The following is a 20,000-nucleotide window of genomic DNA, read 5'->3' on the forward strand; positions in this document are numbered from 1 at the left end:
CGTGTGTCTGCTACTACAACTTCCCTCTCATCCTCTCCCTCTCATCCTCTCATCTCATCCTCTCCCTCTCATCCTCTCCCTCTCATCCTCTGCCTCTTCATGCCTCTCCCTCTCATCCTCTGCCTCTCATCCTCTCCCTCTCATCCTTTCCCTCTCATCCTCTTCCTCTCATCCTCTTCCTCTCATCCTCTCCCTCTCATCCTATTCCCCTCATCCTCTCCCTCTCATCCTCTTTCCCTCATCCTCTCCCCTCATCCTCTCCCTCTCATCCTTTCCCTCTCATCCTCTGCCTCTCATCCTGTGTGTGTGTGTGTCTGAATAAGAAAGCAGGTAATCTCTCTGACATGGACACTGATATTCCTTAGAGAGGGAGGGAGGGGAGGGAGGGAGGGAGGGAGAGAGGGAGAGAGGGAGAGAGGGAGAGAGGGAGAGAGAGAGAGGAGAGAGGAGGAAAGAAAGATGAGGAAAGAGAGACAGGGATGAGGAAGATGAGGAAGAGGTAGAGAGAAAGGGAGGGATAGAGAGAGATGAGGAAGAGAGACAGGGAGAAAGGGAGGGATATAGAGAGAAAGAGGTAGAGAGACAGGGATGAGGAAGAGAAAGAGGTATAGACAGAGAGATGAGGAAGAGAGACAGGAGGACAGCATTGTCTAAGAAGTAGAGTCTAGCTCTGTTCTGTTCTGCTGCCAGCTGTTCCCATGGCAACAGGCATTCAGAGAGATATGGTACTACAGACCTGGTCATTACTGCAGTTGGGAACACACACACACACACACACACACACACACACACATAGACACACATAGACACACACACACACACACACACACACACACACACACACACACACACACACACACACACACACACACACACACACACACACACACACACACACACACACACAGAGACACACACACAGAGACACACAGACACACACACACACCAGACACACACACACACACACACACACACACACACAGGACACACACACAGACACACACACACACACACACACACACACACACAGGACACACAGACACACACACACACACACACACAGGACACACACACACAGACACACACACACAAACACACACCAGACACAACACACACACACACACAGACACACACACACACACACACACACAACACACACACACACACAGACCACACACACACACACACACACACACAGACGTACAAACAGGGAGTCAAAAAACGCATGTACAGCCGTAAACACCTTTCCTTAGTTTCAATATTGAAATGTTATGAACTCCCTATGACATGCTTATAGCTGTCTAAAGCTGTTATGAACTCCCTATGACATGCTTATAGCTGTCTAAAGCTGTTATGAACTCCCTTATGACATGCTATAGAAGCTGCTAAGCTGTTAATGAACTCCTAGGACATGCTTATAGCTTCTAAAGCTGTTATGAACTCCCTATGACATGCTTATAGCTGTCTAAAGCTGTTATGAACTCCCTATGACATGCTTATAGCTGTCTAAAGCTGTTATGAACTCCCTATGACATGCTTATAGCTGTCTAAAGCTGTTATGAACTCCCTATGACATGCTTATAGCTGTCTAAAGCTGTTATGAACTCCCTATGACATGCTTATAGCTGTCTAAAGCTGTTATGAACTCCCTATGAACTCCCTATGACATGCTTATAGCTGTCTAAAGCTGTTATGAACTCCCTATGACATGCTTATAGCTGTCTAAAGCTGTTATGAACTCCCTATGACATGCTTATAGCTGTCTAAAGCTGTTATGAACTCCCTATGACATGCTTATAGCTGTCTAAAGCTGTTATGAACTCCCTATGACATGCTTATAGCTGTCCTAAAGCTGTTATGAACTCCCTATGACAATGCTATAGCTGTCTAAAGCTGTTATGAACTCCCTATGACATGCTTATAGCTGTCTAAAGCTGTTATGAACTCCCTATGACATGCTTATAGCTGTCTAAAGCTGTTATGAACTCCCTAGACATGCTTATAGCTGTCTAAAGCTGTTATGAACTCCCTATGACATGCTTATAGCTGTCTAAAGCTGTTTATGAACTCCCTATGACATGCTTATAGCTGTCTAAAGCTGTTATGAACTCCCTATGACATGCTTATAGCTGTCTAAAGTGTTATGAACTCCCTATGACATGCTTATAGCTGTCTAAAGCTGTTATGAACTCCCTATGACATGCTTATAGCTGTCTAAAGCTGTTATGAACTCCCTATGACATGGCTTATAGCTGTCTAAAGCTGTTATGAACTCCCTATGACATGCTTATAGCTGTCTAAAGCTGTTTATGAACTCCCTATGACATGCTTATAGCTGTCTAAAGCTGTTATGAACTCCCTATGAACTCCCTATGACATGCTTATAGCTGTCTAAAGCTGTTATGAACTCCCTATGACATGCTTATAGCTGTCTAAAGCTGTTATGAACTCCCTATGACATGCTTATAGCTGTCTAAAGCTGTATGAACTCCCTATGACATGCTTATAGCTGTCTAAAGCTGTTATGAACTCCCATGAACTCCCTATGACATGCTTATAGCTTCATAAAGCTGTTATGAACTCCCTATGAACTCCCTATGACATGCTTATAGTCGTCTAAAGTGTTATTTGAACTCCCTTATGAACTCCCTATGACATGCTTATTAGCTTCATAAAGCTGTTATGAACTCCCTATGAACCTCCCTATGACATGCTTATAGCTGTCTAAAGCTGTTATGAATCCCTATGAACTCCCTATGAACTCCCTATGACTGCTTATAGCGTTCTAAGTTTATGAACTCCCTATGAACTCCCTATGAACTCCCTATGAACTCCCTATGACATGCTTATAGCTGTCTAAAGCTGTTATGAACTCCCTATGACATGCTTATAGCTGTCTAAAGCTGTTATGAACTCCTATGAACTCCCTATGACATGCTTATAGCTTCATAAAGCTGTTATGAACTCCCTATGAACTCCCTATGACATGCTTATAGCTGTCTAAAGCTGTTATGAACTCCCTATGAACTCCCTATGACATGCTTATAGCTTCATAAAGCTGTTATGAACTCCCTATGAACTCCCTATGACATGCTTATAGCTGTCTAAAGCTGTTATGAACTCCCTATGAACTCCCTATGAACTCCCTATGACATGCTTATAGCGTTCTAAAGTTTATGAACTCCCTATGAACTCCCTATGAACTCCCTATGAACTCCCTATGACATGCTTATAGCGTTCTAAAGTTTATGAACTCCCTATGAACTCCCTATGAACTCCCTATGAACTCCCTATGACATGCTTATAGCGTTCTAAAGTTTATGAACTCCCTATGACATGCTTATAGCTTTATAAGGCTGTTATGAACTCCCTATGACATGCTTATAGCTGTCTAAAGCTGTTATGAACTCCCTATGACATGCTTATACCTTCATAAAGCTGTTATGAACTCCCTATGACATGCTTATAGCTTTATAAAACTGTTATGAACTCCCTATGACATGCTTATAGCGTTCTAAAGTTTATGAACTCCCTATGACATGCTTATAGCTGTCTAAAGCTGTTATGAACTCCCTATGAGCATATAGCTTATCCCATATAGAAAGGGATGGAGAGAGAGAAGGAATGGATAGAGAAGAGCGAGAGAAAGAAATGGAGAAAGAGAAGGAATGGAGAGAGAGGAGAGAGAGAAAGGGATGGAGAGAGAGAAGAGAGAGAAAGGGATGGAGAGAGAGAAAGGAATGGAGAGAGAAGAGAGAGAAAGGGTTGGAGAGAGAGAGAGATATGAATGGAGAGAGAGAAGGAATGGAGAGAGAGGAGAGAGGAGAGAGAGAACGGGATGGAGAGAGGAGAGAGAGAGACAGGGATAGAGAGAGAGAGAGAGGGATAGAGAGAGAGAAAGGGAGAGAGAGAGAGAGGAAAGGAATGGAGAGAGGAGAGAGAGAAAGAGCTGGAGAGAAAGAAGAGAGAGAAAGTGATGGAGAGAGGAGAGAGAAAGGGATGAATAGAGTGTGATAGAGGTCTAGGAACAGATGGTGTCCTCTCTGAAACTCTTATTGAGTTTACATTTACATAGGTACACTGTCACCTAATGGACACACACACACACACACACACACACACACACACACACACAGTGAAATATAAAGTTTCCTCCAGGGTCCTTCTCGGTTCCAAGAGGTTTGTGTCTGACCTTGGAGAGGAACGTCTGAGCAGAACCACACACAGGTCTCTGAGTTCCGTGGCTGTGTTGTCATAGCCAGGATGTGTTCTTGGCCTCGGTCCATCGCCACGGAAACAGAACCCGATGACGATCAGTGTGAATCTTCCATCCCTGTGTGTGTGTGTTTGTCCTAGAGGTGTGATTGTGAACAGATGTTTCCCCAGATTTCTTGATTATAGAGAATATGTTTCTGAATTGCTTGACTGCTGCCAATCTCTCTCTCCCCCTCTCTCGCTCTCTCTCCCTTTCCCTCTCCCTCCCCTCCCCTCCCTCCTCTCCCTCTCCCTCTTCTCTCTCCCCCTCTCCTTCTCCCCCTCTCCCCCTCCTCCCTCCTCTCTCTCCCCCTCTCCCCTTCCTCCCTCCTCCCTCTCCTCCTCCCTCCCCTTCTCCCCCTCCCACTCTCTCACCCCCTCTCTCTCTCCCTCCCCCTCTCCCTCCCCCTCTCCCTCCTCTCTCTCCCCTTCCCTCCCCTTCTCTCGCTCCCCTTCTCCCCCTCTCCCCCTCCCTCCTCTCCCTCTCCCTCTCCTCTCTCCCCCTCTCCCTCCTCCCTCTCTAAAGATGTCTCCCTCCTCTCTCTCTCTAGGTGATGCTAGTAGAACATAACGACAGAGAGGCGCTGTACGCCGTAAAGATGTCTCCCTCCTCTCGCCCTCCTCCCTCTCTAAAGATGTCTCCCTCCTCTCTCTCTAGGTGATGCTAGCAGAACATAAGGACAGAGAGGACCTCTACGCCGTAAAGATGTCTCCCTCCTCTCTCTCTCTAGGTGATGCTAGCAGAACATAAGGACAGAGAGGCGCTGTACTCCGTAAAGATGTCTCCCTCCTCTCTCTCTCTAGGTGATGCTAGCAGAACATAAGGACAGAGAGGCGCTGTACGCCGTAAAGATGTCTCCCTCCTCTCTCTCTCTAGGTGATGCTAGCAGAACATAAGGTCAGAGAGGAGCTGTATGCCGTAAAGATGTCTCCCTCCTCTCTTTCTCGCTAGGTGATGCTAGCAGAACATAAGGACAGAGAGGCGCTGTACGCCGTAAAGATCCTGAAGAAGGACGTGGTGATTCAGGATGATGATGTGGAGTGCACCATGGTGGAGAAGAGGGTCCTGGCCCTGTCAGGGAAACCTCCCTTCCTCACACAGCTCCACTCCTGCTTCCAGACCATGGTAACCACACAAACACACACACACACACACACACACACACACACACACACACACACACACACACACACACACTACACACACACACACTACACACACACACACTACACACACACACACTACACACACACACACACACTACACACAAACACACACACACTACACACACACTGTGATGACTTGATGTGTTGGTGATGTGTCTGAGTCAGTCTGTGATGACTTGATGTGTTGGTGATGTGACTGAGTCAGTCTGTGATGACTTGATGTGACCTGAGTCAGTCTGTGATGACTTGATGTGTTGGTGTTGTGACTGAGTCAGTAGGTGATGACTTGATGTGTTGGTGATGTGACTGAGTCAGTCTGTGATGACTTCATGTGACTGAGTCAGTCTGTGATGACTTCATGTGTTGGTGATGTGACTTAGTCAGTCTGTGATGACTTGGTGTGACTGAGTCAGTCTGTGATGACTTCATGTGTTGGTGATGTGACTTAGTCAGTCTGTGATGACTTGGTGTGACTGAGCCAGTCCGTGATGACTTGATGTGATGTGACTGAGTCAGTCCGTGATGACTTGATGTGTTGGTGTTGTGACTGAGTCAGTAGGTGATGACTTGATGTGTTGTGACTGAGTCAGTCCGTGATGACTTGATGTGTTGGTGTTGTGACTGAGTCAGTAGGTGATGACTTGATGTGTTGGTGATGTGACTTAGTCAGTCTGTGATGACTTGGTGTGACTGAGTCAGTCTGTGATGACTTCATGTGTTGGTGATGTGACTGAGTCAGTAGGTGATGACTTGATGTGTTGTGACTGAGTCAGTCCGTGATGACTTGATGTGTTGTGACTGAGTCAGTCTGTGATGACTTGATGTGTTGTGACTGAGTCAGTCTGTGATGACTTGATGTGATGTGACTGAGTCAGTCTGTGATGACTTGATGTGTTGGTGTTGTCACTGAGTCAGTATGTTTTAACCTTATGTTACCTGGTAAATTGACTGAGAACACATTCTCATTTACAGCAACGACCTGGGGAATAGTTACAGGGGAGAGGAGGAGGAGGAATGAGCCAATTGGAAGCTGGGGATGATTAGGTGGCCATTATGGTATGAGGGTTTGAGATGAACATTTCCTGTCCAAATGATCTATTCTATTCTTTCTCTCTCTCTCTCTCTCTCTCTCTCTCTCTCTCTCTCTCTCTCTCTCTCTCTCTCTCTCTCTCTCTCTCCCTCCCTCCCTCCCTCCCTCCCTCTCTGTCGATCTCCCTCCCTCTCTCCCCCCCCCCCCCCTCTCTCTCTCTCCAGGACAGGTTATATTTTGTGATGGAGTATATCAACGGAGGAGACCTCATGTATCAGATCCAGCATGTCGGCAAGTTCAAGGAACCTCACGCTGTGTGAGTAAACACTCCACACACACACACACACACACACACACGCACACACACGCACACGCACATACACTGTGTGAGTTTACGGAGTATATAGGTCTGTTCCCAAATCGAGCCCTAAGCCATTAATCAATTCAAAGTTTACTTGTCAAATCAAAATCAAATTAAACTCTATTTGCCGAATACAACAGGTGTAGACCTCACAGTGAAATGCTACTGACAGGCCCTTAACCAACAGGTGTAGACCTCACAGTGAAATGCTACTGACAGGCCCTTAACCAACAGGTGTAGGCCTCACAGTGAAATGCTACTGACAGGCCCTTAACCAACAGGTGTAGACCTCACAGTGAAATGCTACTGACAGGCCCTTAACCAACAGGTGTAGACCTCACAGTGAAATGCTACTGACAGGCCCTTAACCAACAGGTGTAGACCTCACAGTGAAATGCTACTGACAGGCCCTTAACCAACAGGTGTAGACCTCACAGTGAAATGCTGACTGACCAGCCCTTAACCAACAGGTGTAGGCCTCACAGTGAAATGCTGACTGACCAGCCCTTAACCAACAGGTGAAATGCTGACTGACAGGCCCTTAACCAACAGGTGAAATGCTACTGACAGGCCCTTAACCAACAGGTGAAATGCTACTGACCAGCCCTTAACCAACAGGTGAAATGCTACTGACCAGCCCTTAACCAACAGGTGAAATGCTGACTGACAGGCCCTTAACCAACAGGTGAAATGCTACTGACAGGCCCTTAACCAACAGGTGTAGGCCTCACAGTGAAATGCTGACTGACCAGCCCTTAACCAACAGGTGAAATGCTACTGACAGGCCCTTAACCAACAGGTGTAGACCTCACAGTGAAATGCTGACTGACCAGCCCTTAACCAACAGGTGAAATGCTACTGACAGGCCCTTAACCAACAGGTGTAGGCCTCACAGTGAAATGCTACTGACCAGCCCTTAACCAACAGGTGAAATGCTACTGACAGGCCCTTAACCAACAGGTGTAGGCCTCACAGTGAAATGCTGACTGACCAGCCCTTAACCAACAGGTGTAGGCCTCACAGTGAAATGCTACTGACAGGCCCTTAACCAACAGGTGTAGGCCTCACAGTGAAATGCTGACTGACCAGCCCTTAACCAACAGGTGAAATGCTACTGACAGGCCCTTAACCAACAGGTGTAGGCCTCACAGTGAAATGCTACTGACCAGCCCTTAACCAACAGGTGAAATGCTACTGACAGGCCCTTAACCAACAGGTGTAGGCCTCACAGTGAAATGCTGACTGACCAGCCCTTAACCAACAGGTGTAGGCCTCACAGTGAAATGCTACTGACAGGCCCTTAACCAACAGGTGTAGGCCTCACAGTGAAATGCTGACTGACCAGCCCTTAACCAACAGGTGAAATGCTACTGACAGGCCCTTAACCAACAGGTGTAGACCTCACAGTGAAATGCTACTGACCAGCCCTTAACCAACAGGTGTAGGCCTCACAGTGAAATGCTACTGACAGGCCCTTAACCAACAGGTGTAGACCTCACAGTGAAATGCTACTGACAGGCCCTTAACCAACAGGTGTAGACCTCACAGTGAAATGCTACTGACAGGCCCTTAACCAACAGGTGAAATGCTACTGACAGGCCCTTAACCAACAGGTGTAGACCTCACAGTGAAATGCTACTGACCAGCCCTTAACCAACAGGTGTAGGCCTCACAGTGAAATGCTACTGACAGGCCCTTAACCAACAGGTGTAGGCCTCACAGTGAAATGCTACTGACAGGCCCTTAACCAACAGGTGTAGACCTCACAGTGAAATGCTGACTGACGAGCTCCTTAACCAACAGGTGAAATGCTACTGACAGGCCCTTAACCAACAGGTGTAGGCCTCACAGTGAAATGCTACTGACAGGCCCTTAACCAACAGGTGTAGGCCTCACAGTGAAATGCTACTGACAGGCCCTTAACCAACAGGTGAAATGCTACTGACAGGCCCTTAACCAACAGGTGTAGGCCTCACAGTGAAATGCTGACTGACCAGCCCTTAACCAACAGGTGTAGGTAGACCTCACAGTGAAATGCTGACTGACCAGCCCTTAACCAACAGGTGTAGGCCTCACAGTGAAATGCTGACTGACCAGCCCTTAACCAACAGGTGTAGGCCTCACAGTGAAATGCTGACTGACAGGCCCTTAACCAACAGGTGTAGGCCTCACAGTGAAATGCTGACTGACCAGCCCTTAACCAACAGGTGTAGACCTCACAGTGAAATGCTGACTGACCAGCCCTTAACCAACAGGTGTAGGCCTCACAGTGAAATGCTGACTGACCAGCCCTTAACCAACAGGTGTAGACCTCACAGTGAAATGCTGACTGACCAGCCCTTAACCAACAGGTGTAGGCCTCACAGTGAAATGCTGACTGACCAGCCCTTAACCAACAGGTGTAGACCTCACAGTGAAATGCTGACCAGTCCTTAACCAACAGGTGTAGACCTCACAGTGAAATGCTGACCGACCAGCCCTTAACCAACAGGTGTAGACCTCACAGTGAAATGCTGACTGACCAGCCCTTAACCAACAGGTGTAGGCCTCACAGTGAAATGCTGACTGACCAGCCCTTAACCAACAGGTGTAGACCTCACAGTGAAATGCTGACTGACCAGCCCTTAACCAACAGGTGTAGACCTCACAGTGAAATGCAGACTGACCAGCCCTTAACCAACAGGTGTAGACCTCACAGTGAAATGCTGACTGACCAGCCCTTAACCAACAGGTGTAGACCTCACAGTGAAATGCTGACTGACCAGCCCTTAACCAACAGGTGTAGACCTCACAGTGAAATGCTGACTGACCAGCCCTTAACCAACAGGTGTAGGCCTCACAGTGAAATGCTGACTGACCAGCCCTTAACCAACAGGTGTAGGCCTCACAGTGAAATGCTACTGACAGGCCCTTAACCAACAGGTGTAGGCCTCACAGTGAAATGCTGACTGACCAGCCCTTAACCAACAGGTGTAGGCCTCACAGTGAAATGCTGACTGACCAGCCCTTAACCAACAGGTGTAGACCTCACAGTGAAATGCTGACCGACCAGCCCTTAACCAACAGGTGTAGACCTCACAGTGAAATGCTGACTGACCAGCCCTTAACCAACAGGTGTAGACCTCACAGTGAAATGCTAACTGACCAGGCCTTAACCAACAGGTGTAGACCTCACAGTGAAATGCTGACCAGTCCTTAACCAACAGGTGTAGACCTCACAGTGAAATGCTGACCGACCAGCCCTTAACCAACAGGTGTAGGCCTCACAGTGAAATGCTGACTGACCAGCCCTTAACCAACAGGTGTAGGCCTCACAGTGAAATGCTGACTGACCAGCCCTTAACCAACAGGTGTAGACCTCACAGTGAAATGCTGACTGACCAGCCCTTAACCAACAGGTGTAGGCCTCACAGTGAAATGCTGACTGACCAGCCCTTAACCAACAGGTGTAGGCCTCACAGTGAAATGCTGACCAGTCCTTAACCAACAGGTGTAGGCCTCACAGTGAAATGCTGACCGACCAGCCCTTAACCAACAGGTGTAGACCTCACAGTGAAATGCTGACCGACCAGCCCTTAACCAACAGGTGTAGACCTCACAGTGAAATGCTGACTGACCAGCCCTTAACCAACAGGTGTAGACCTCACAGTGAAATGCTGACCGACCAGCCCTTAACCAACAGGTGTAGACCTCACAGTGAAATGCTGACCAGTCCTTAACCAACAGGTGTAGACCTCACAGTGAAATGCTGACCGACCAGCCCTTAACCAACAGGTGTAGGCCTCACAGTGAAATGCTGACTGACCAGCCCTTAACCAACAGGTGTAGACCTCACAGTGAAATGCTGACTGACCAGCCCTTAACCAACAGGTGTAGGCCTCACAGTGAAATGCTACTGACAGGCCCTTAACCAACAGGTGTAGGCCTCACAGTGAAATGCTGACTGACCAGCCCTTAACCAACAGGTGTAGACCTCACAGTGAAATGCTGACTGACCAGCCCTTAACCAACAGGTGTAGACCTCACAGTGAAATGCTGACTGACCAGCCCTTAACCAACAGGTGTAGACCTCACAGTGAAATGCTGACTGACCAGCCCTTAACCAACAGGTGTAGACCTCACAGTGAAATGCTGACTGACCAGCCCTTAACCAACAGGTGTAGGCCTCACAGTGAAATGCTGACTGACCAGCCCTTAACCAACAGGTGTAGGCCTCACAGTGAAATGCTGACTGACCAGCCCTTAACCAACAGGTGTAGACCTCACAGTGAAATGCTGACCGACCAGCCCTTAACCAACAGGTGTAGACCTCACAGTGAAATGCTGACTGACCAGCCCTTAACCAACAGGTGTAGACCTCACAGTGAAATGCTAACTGACCAGGCCTTAACCAACAGGTGTAGACCTCACAGTGAAATGCTGACCAGTCCTTAACCAACAGGTGTAGACCTCACAGTGAAATGCTGACTGACCAGCCCTTAACCAACAGGTGTAGACCTCACAGTGAAATGCTGACTGACCAGCCCTTAACCAACAGGTGTAGACCTCACAGTGAAATGCTGACTGACCAGCCCTTAACCAACAGGTGTAGACCTCACAGTGAAATGCTACTGACCAGCCCTTAACCAACAGGTGTAGGTAGACCTCACAGTGAAATGCTGACTGACCAGCCCTTAACCAACAGGTGTAGACCTCACAGTGAAATGCTGACTGTCCAGCCCTTAACCAACAGGTGTAGACCTCACAGTGAAATGCTGACTGACCAGCCCTTAACCAACAGGTGTAGACCTCACAATGAAATGCAGACCGACCAGCCCTTAACCAACAGGTGTAGCCCTCACAGTGAAATGCTGACCGACCAGCCCTTAACCAACAGGTGTAGCCCTCACAGTGAAATGCAGACTGACCAGCCCTTAACCAACAGGTGTAGCCCTCACAGTGAAATGCTGACTGACCTCACAGTGAAATGCTGACTGACCAGCCCTTAACCAACAGGTGTAGCCCTCACAGTGAAATGCAGACTGACCAGCCCTTAACCAACAGGTGTAGACCTCACAGTGAAATGCTGACTGACCAGCCCTTAACCAACAGGTGTAGACCTCACAGTGAAATGCAGACTGACCAGCCCTTAACCAACAGGTGTAGACCTCAGTGAAATGCTTACTTACAGGCCCTTAAACCTCTAGTGACTCCCAAACACGCATGCGGGAGCGTAATCATCGCCTGAAACTAATTAGCAGAACGCAGCGATCCACATCAAGTAGGCTTTGTTGCGAAATAGAAAGCCAATTCTAGTTTTTAATTTTGGATTGGGGATGTTTAATGTCAGCCTGTAAGGAGAGTTTACAGTCTAACCAGACATCTAGGTATTTGTAGTTGTAGTCCACATATTCTAAGTCAGAACCGACCAGAGTAGTGATGCTAGTCGGGCGGGCGGGCAGCAATCGGTTGAATAGCATGCATTTAGTTTTTACTAGCATTTAAGAGCAGCTGGAGGCCACGGAATGAGTGTTATTTGGAGTTTTGTTAAGTGTCCAAAGAAGGGCCAGAAGTATACAGAATGGTGTCGTCTGCATAGAGGTGGATCAGAGAATCACCAGCAGCAAGAGCGACATCATTGATGTATACAGAGAAAAGAGTCGGCCCGAGAATTGAACCCTGTGGCACCCCCATAGAGACCGCCAGAGGTCCGGACAACAGGCCCTCCGATTTGACACACTGAACTCTGTCTTGAGAAGTAGTTGGTAAACCAGGCGAGGCAATCATTTGAGAAACCAAGGCTGTTGAGTCTGCCGATAAGAATACGGTGATTGACAGAGTCGAAAGCCTTGGCCAGGTCGATGAAGACGGCTGCACAGTACTGTCTTTTATCGATGGCGGTTATGATATCGTTTAGTACCTTGAGCGGGGGTCTCTTGATGAAGCTTTACGTCTTTCTCAGTCACCGTTTTGAGTCAATATCCTGGATGGGCGGGAGCACGGTCCCAGTGATGTACTGGGGGCCTCGTCACCACCCTGGATCCAGTTGCAGCGGGGTGATGTCCAGGGACCCAGGGCTCTGAGCTCGGTGTCAACCTCGGAGGGAACAGTAGTGTTGAATGCTTTGAATGCTTAGTTGTTGGGGAATAATCAGAATTGGTTGGTAACATAGGTAAGATGTTTTATATTCATCATATGTTTGTAAGTTACTTCTCATCAGAATGTGTTTGTATAATACTGTGGCGGGGTTGCAGCATCTGTTCTATGTCAGGACTAAGTTGCTTGGGCCGCAGAGAGGGGAGAGGTCAAGGTGTCATCATGTGTAAACATATCTTTTGCTCCACTGTGTCTGTGTGCCAGTCACTCCCTACTTTTCCCATCGGGGAGAGGAGGATGGCAGTGTCTGGAATCATTCTATGCTCCCCGTGAGCTTGTCCAGGATTGGTTGTATTTAGAATTGGTTGTATCTAAATGACAATTTGATATATGCCTGTTGATATGGAGGATTGGTTTATGGTTTTGGGGTTTGAGTATGGAGACAAACCTGAACGATTTATTATGTCTATGCTGTCTGACTAAGTGTGTTCTTTTGCAATTAAAGGATCTCAGTTGCAATGTAGTGGGGGCTCTCAGAGAATTCATTGATAGACACTGAATTGATCTGAGAGTCACAGGGTTATGATAGAGCTCATATAATTAAAGATGGACTTTGATAACTAACTCTGACTTGTGTTGGGGTTTGCTCCCATGATTTGGTAAATAGAGGACATTTCCACGGCATAGTCCATGAACGTCACGAAGCTGTTCCTCTTGTCCAGATGTGTTTTTCGGCCGTGTGACTTGGGGAAGGAAATGGTTTTATTTTGGCTTCTCCTCAGCTCTCTCTTTGAGAGTAGGTTTGAGGGGGTCGATATGTGATTGGATGGTTCGAACACGGACATGTTTGCTACGTCCTGTTGATCTTATCAGATATACTGTAAGTATGGCTAAAGACACACCTTTATTCCTCTCCTCTCCTCTCTCTCTCAGCTTCTATGCAGCAGAGATTGCCATAGGTCTGTTCTTCCTTCATCTGAAAGGAATCATTTACAGGTGAGTCTTTCGTCACAACATCATCTCAGACAGAGATACTCATCACAACATCATCTCAGACAGAGATACTCATCACAACATCATCTCAGACAGAGATACTCATCACAACATCATCTCAGACAGAGATATTCATCACAACATCATCTCAGACAGAGATACTCATCACAACATCATCTCAGACAGAGATATTCATCACAACATCATCTCAGACAGAGATACTCATCACACCAGCTTCTCAGTCAAAGATATTTATCAGTCTTGGCAGGAACTAATGGGATCGCTATTGTCTGGTTGTAATTTGGATATTTTTGTACCCCGTGAACAGTACTGTACCCTTCTGTCTGAGAGTCTAGTCTGTCTCTGTGTCGTCTCCTGTAGAGATCGTACCCTTCTGTCTGAGAGTCTAGTCTGTCTCTGTGTCGTCTCCTGTAGAGATCGTACCCTTCTGTCTGAGAGTCTAGTCTGTCTCTGTGTCGTCTCCTGTAGACATCGTACCCTTCTGTCTGAGAGTCTGGTCTGTCTCTGTGTCACATTAAGATAGTCTGTCTCTGTGTCGTCTCCTGTAGAGATCTGAAGCTGGACAACGTGATGCTGAAGGACACATTAAGATAGTCTGTCTCTGTGTGTCTTGTCTCCTGTAGAGATCTTCTGTCTGAGAGTCTAGTCTGTCTCTGTGTCACATTAAGATAGTCTGTCTCTGTGTCGTCTCCTGTAGAGATCGTACCCTTCTGTCTGAGAGTCTAGTCTGTCTCTGTGTCGTCTCCTGTAGAGATCGTACCCTTCTGTCTGAGAGTCTAGTCTGTCTCTGTGTCGTCTCCTGTAGAGATCGTACCCTTCTATCTGAGAGTCTAGTCTGTCTCTGTGTCGTCTCCTGTAGAGATCGTACCCTTCTGTCTGAGAGTCTAGTCTGTCTCTGTGTCGTCTCCTGTAGACATCGTACCCTTCTGTCTGAGAGTCTGGTCTGTCTCTGTGTCACATTAAGATAGTCTGTCTCTGTGTCGTCTCCTGTAGAGATCTGAAGCTGGACAACGTGATGCTGAAGGACACATTAAGATAGTCTGTCTCTGTGTGTCTTGTCTCCTGTAGAGATCTTCTGTCTGAGAGTCTAGTCTGTCTCTGTGTCACATTAAGATAGTCTGTCTCTGTGTCGTCTCCTGTAGAGATCGTACCCTTCTGTCTGAGAGTCTAGTCTGTCTCTGTGTCGTCTCCTGTAGAGATCGTACCCTTCTGTCTGAGAGTCTAGTCTGTCTCTGTGTCGTCTCCTGTAGAGATCGTACCCTTCTATCTGAGAGTCTAGTCTGTCTCTGTGTCTCGTCTCCTGTAGAGATCTGAAGCTGGACAACGTGATGCTGAAGGACACATTAAGATAGTCTGTCTCTGTGTGTCTTGTCTCCTGTAGAGATCTGAAGCTGGACAACGTGATGCTGAGGGACACATTAAGATAGTCTGTCTGTGTGTCTTGTCTCCTCTAGGGATCGTACCCTTCTGTCTGAGAGTCTAGTCTGTCTCTGTGTCACATTAAGATAGTCTGTCTCTGTGTCTCGTCTCCTGTAGAGATCTGAAGCTGGACAACGTGATGCTGGATGCTGAGGGACACATTAAGATCGCTGACTTTGGGATGTGCAAAGAGAACATGTTAGACGGTGTCACCACCAAGACCTTCTGTGGGACCCCAGACTACATCGCTCCTGAGGTGTGTGTGTGTGTGTGCTTGTGAATAATTAAGTTGATTATGTATCACATGTTAGTTTGACAGGAGAGACAGATGGTTCAGTTCCTAGTGTTAACACCTACTGTGTGAGAGAGACAACACACACACACACAAAACACTCATACACACTCGTAGTGCTGTAGACAGTGTGTTATGGTCAGCGCAGGTTCACCTATCATGCTGTCTAGACCAGGTTCTACTCTATTATACTCTATTATATTCTACTCTACTCTATTATACTCTATTATATTCTTCTCTACTCTATTATACTCTATTCTCTGTTATATTCTACTCTACTCTATTATATTCTACTCTACTCTGTTATACTCTATACTCTATTATATTCTACTCTACTCTGTTATACTCTATTATATTCTACTCTACTCTGTTATACTCTATTATATTCTACTCTACTCTGTTATACTCTATACTCTATTATATTCTACTCTACTCTGTTATACTCTATTCTCTGTTATATTCTACTCTACTCTATTATATTCTACTCTACTCTGTTATACTCTATACTCTATTATATTCTACTCTACTCAATTGTACTCTATTAAATTCTACTCTACTCTGTTATACTCTATTATATTATATTCTACTCTGTTATACTCTATACTCTATTATATTCTACTCTACTCTGTTATACTCTATACTCTATTATATTCTACTCTACTCAATTGTACTCTGTTAAATTCTGCTCTACTCTGTTACTCTATTATATTCTACTCTACTCTATTTACTCTATTGTATTCTACTCTATTATACTATATTCTACATTATATTCTTCTCTACTCTATTATACTCTATTCTCTGTTATATTCTACTCTACTCAATTGTACTCTGTTAAATTCTGCTCTACTCTGTTACTCTATTATATTCTACTCTACTCTATTTACTCTATTGTATTCTACTCTATTATACTATATTCTACATTATATTCTTCTCTACTCTATTATACTCTATTCTCTGTTATATTCTACTCTACTCTATTATACTCTATACTCTATTATATTCTACTCTACTCTATTACACTCTATTATATTCTACTCTGTTATACTCTATTCTCCATTATATTCTACTCTGCTCTATTCTCTCTTATATTCTACTCTACTCTGTTATACTCTATTCTCCATTATATTCTACTCTGCTCTATTCTCCATTATATTCTACTCTACTCTATTATACTCTATTGTATTCTACTTTACTCTATTATACTCTATTCTCTATTATATTCTAATCTACTCTATTATACTCTATTCTCTATTATATTATACTCTATTGTTCTCTATTACAATCTACTCTACTCTGTTATACTCTATTATATTCTACTCTACTCTGTTATACTCTATTATATTCTACTCTACTCTGTTATACTCTATTATATTCTACTCTATTATACTCTATTCTCTATTATATTCTACTCTATTGTTCTCTATTACAATCTACTCTACTCTGTTATACTCTATTATATTCTAATCTACTCTGTTATACTCTATTATATTCTACTCTACTCTGTTATACTCTATTATATTCTACTCTACTCTGTTATACTCTATTACATTCTACTCTACTCTGTTATACTCTATTATATTCTACTCTATTATACTCTATTCTCTATTATGTTCTACTCTACTCTATTATACTCTATTCTCCATTATATTCTACTCTACTCTGTTATACTCTATTATATTCTACTCTATTATACTCCATTCTCTATTATATTCTACTCTATTGTTCTCTATTACAATCTACTCTACTCTGTTATACTCTATTATATTCTACTCTACTCTGTTATACTCTATTATATTCTACTCTACTCTGTTATACTCTATTACATTCTACTCTACTCTGTTATACTCTATTATATTCTACTCTATTATACTCTATTCTCCAGTATGTTCTACTCTACTCTATTATACTCTATTCTCTATTATATTCTACTCTACTCTATTATACTCTACACTCTATTATATTCTACTCTATTATTCTCTGTACTCTATTATATTCTACTCTACTCTATTATACTCTATTCTCTATTATATTCTACTCTACTCTATTATACTCTATTCTCTATTATATTCTACTCTACTCTATTATACTCTGTACTCTATTATATTATACTTTACTCTATTGTACTCTATGCTCTATTATACTCTACTCTATTATACTTTATTCTATTATATGCTATTATTTTCTTCTATTATACTCTATACTGTACTCTATTATACTCTATATTCTACTCTATATTCTACTCTACTCTGTTCCATTCTACTCTATCCTTCTCTATTCTACTTTATATTATATTCTCCTCTATTCCACTCTGCTCTATTCTACTCTAATCGATTCTACTCTACTCTATTCTACTCTACTCTATTCTACTCTAATCTATTCTACTCTACTCTATTCTACTCTACTCTATTCTACTCTAATCTATTCTACTCTACTCTATTCTACTCTACTCTATTCTACTCTACTCTGTTCTACTCTACTCTATTCTACTCTACTCTATTCTACTCTACTCTATTCTACTCTAATCTGTTCTACTCTACTCTATTCTACTCTACTCTATTCTACTCTACTCTATTCTACTATTTTTTACTCTATTCTTCTCTACTCTATTCTACTCTACTCTATTCTGTTCTCTTCTATTCTTTTATATTCTACTCTATTCTACTAAATTGTATTCTATCGTGCTCTCTTCTCCTCTCCTCTCCTCTCCTCTCCTCTCCTCTCCTCTCCTCTCCTCCAGATCATTGCGTACCAGCCCTATGGGAAGTCAGTGGACTGGTGGGCCTTTGGAGTTCTGCTGTATGAGATGCTGGCTGGACAGGTAGGTGTGTGTGTGTGTGTGTGCACATATGTTAACATTTACTGTGGATATTAACCAATCCCCTTCTCCCTCTGTCCTGTCCTCTCCTCCTCCCTCTTTCCTGTCCTCCCCTCCTCCCTCTGTCCTCCTCTCCTCCCTCTGTCCTGTCCTCCCCTCCTTCCTCTGTCCTGTCCTCCCCTCCTCCCTCTGTCCTGTCCTCCCCTCTGTCCTGTCCTCCCATCTGTCCTGTCCTCCCCCTCCCCTCTGTCCTCCCCTCCCCTCTGTCCTCCCCTCCTCCCGCTGTCCTAGCCTCCCTTCGACGGTGAGGACGAGGATGAGTTGTTCCAGTCCATCATGGAACATCACGTCTCCTACCCCAAGTCTATGTCCAAGGAGGCTGTCGCCATCTGCAAAGGGGTGAGGGGGAAAAGAGGGTAGCAGGGTAGCCTAGTGGTGAGGGGGAAACAGGGTAGCAGGGTAGCCTAGTGGTGAGGGGGAAACAGGGTAGCCTAGTGGTGAGGGTGAAAACAGCGTAGCAGGGTAGCCTAGTGGTGAGGGTGAAAACAGGGTAGCAGGGTAGCCTAGTGGTGAGGGTGAAAACAGGATAGCAGGGTAGCCTAGTGGTGAGGGGGAAAACAGGGTAGCCTAGTGGGGAGGGGGAAAACAAGGTAGCAGGGTAGCCTAGTGGGGAGGGGGAAAACAGGGTAGCCTAGTGGTGAGAGGGAAACAGGGTAGCAGGGTAGCCTAGTGGTGAGGGTGAAAACAGGGTAGCCTAGTGGTGAGGGTGAAAACAGGGTAGCCTAGTGGTGAGGGGGGAAACAGGGTAGCCTAGTGGTGAGGGGGGAAACAGGGTAGCCTAGTGGTGAGGGTGAAAACAGGGTAGCCTAGTGGTGAGGGTGAAAACAGGGTAGCCTAGTGGTGAGGGGGGAAACAGGGTAGCCTAGTGGTGAGGGTGAAAACAGGGTAGCCTAGTGGTGAGGGGGAAACATGGTAGCAGGGTAGCCTAGTGGTTAGGGGGAAAACAGGGTAGCAGGGTAGCCTAGTGGTGAGGGTGAAAACAGGGTAGCCTAGTGGTGAGGGGGAAAACAGGGTAGCAGGGTAGTCTAGTGGTGAGGGTGAAAACAGGGTAGCCTAGTGGTGAGGGTGAAAACAGGGTAGAAGGGTAGCCTAGTGGTGAGGGGGAAAACAGGGTAGCAGGGTAGCCTAGTGGTGAGGGTGAAAACAGGGTAGCAGGGTAGCCTAGTGGTGAGGGGGAAAACAGGGTAGCAGGGTAGCCTAGTGGTGAGGGGGGAAAACAGGGTCGCCTAGTGGTGAGGGTGAAAACAGGGTAGCAGGGTAGCCTAGTGGTGAGGGTGAAAACAGGGTAGCAGGGTAGCCTAGTGGTGAGGGTGAAAACAGGGTAGCAGGGTAGCCTAGTGGTGAGGGTGAAAACAGGGTAGCAGGGTAGCCTAGTGGTGAGGGTGAAAACAGGGTAGCAGGGTAGCCTAGTGGTGAGGGGGAAAACAGGGTAGCAGGGTAGCCTAGTGGTGAGGGTGAAACCAGGGTAGCAGGGTAGCCTAGTGGTGAGGGGGGAAACAGGGTAGCCTAGTGG

At 45.7% G+C, this 20,000-nt stretch overlaps 1 pseudogene; it reads left to right on the forward strand.

The window, feature by feature from the left end:
- The window catches only part of LOC116359997 (protein kinase C beta type-like), a 124,414-nt pseudogene that overhangs the window by 89,700 nt on the left and 14,714 nt on the right, over positions 1 to 20,000 (forward strand).

This window comes from Oncorhynchus kisutch, unplaced genomic scaffold, assembly GCF_002021735.2.
Source record: "Oncorhynchus kisutch isolate 150728-3 unplaced genomic scaffold, Okis_V2 Okis06b-Okis10b_hom, whole genome shotgun sequence".
In the NCBI taxonomy this organism is placed as follows: domain Eukaryota; kingdom Metazoa; phylum Chordata; class Actinopteri; order Salmoniformes; family Salmonidae; genus Oncorhynchus; species Oncorhynchus kisutch.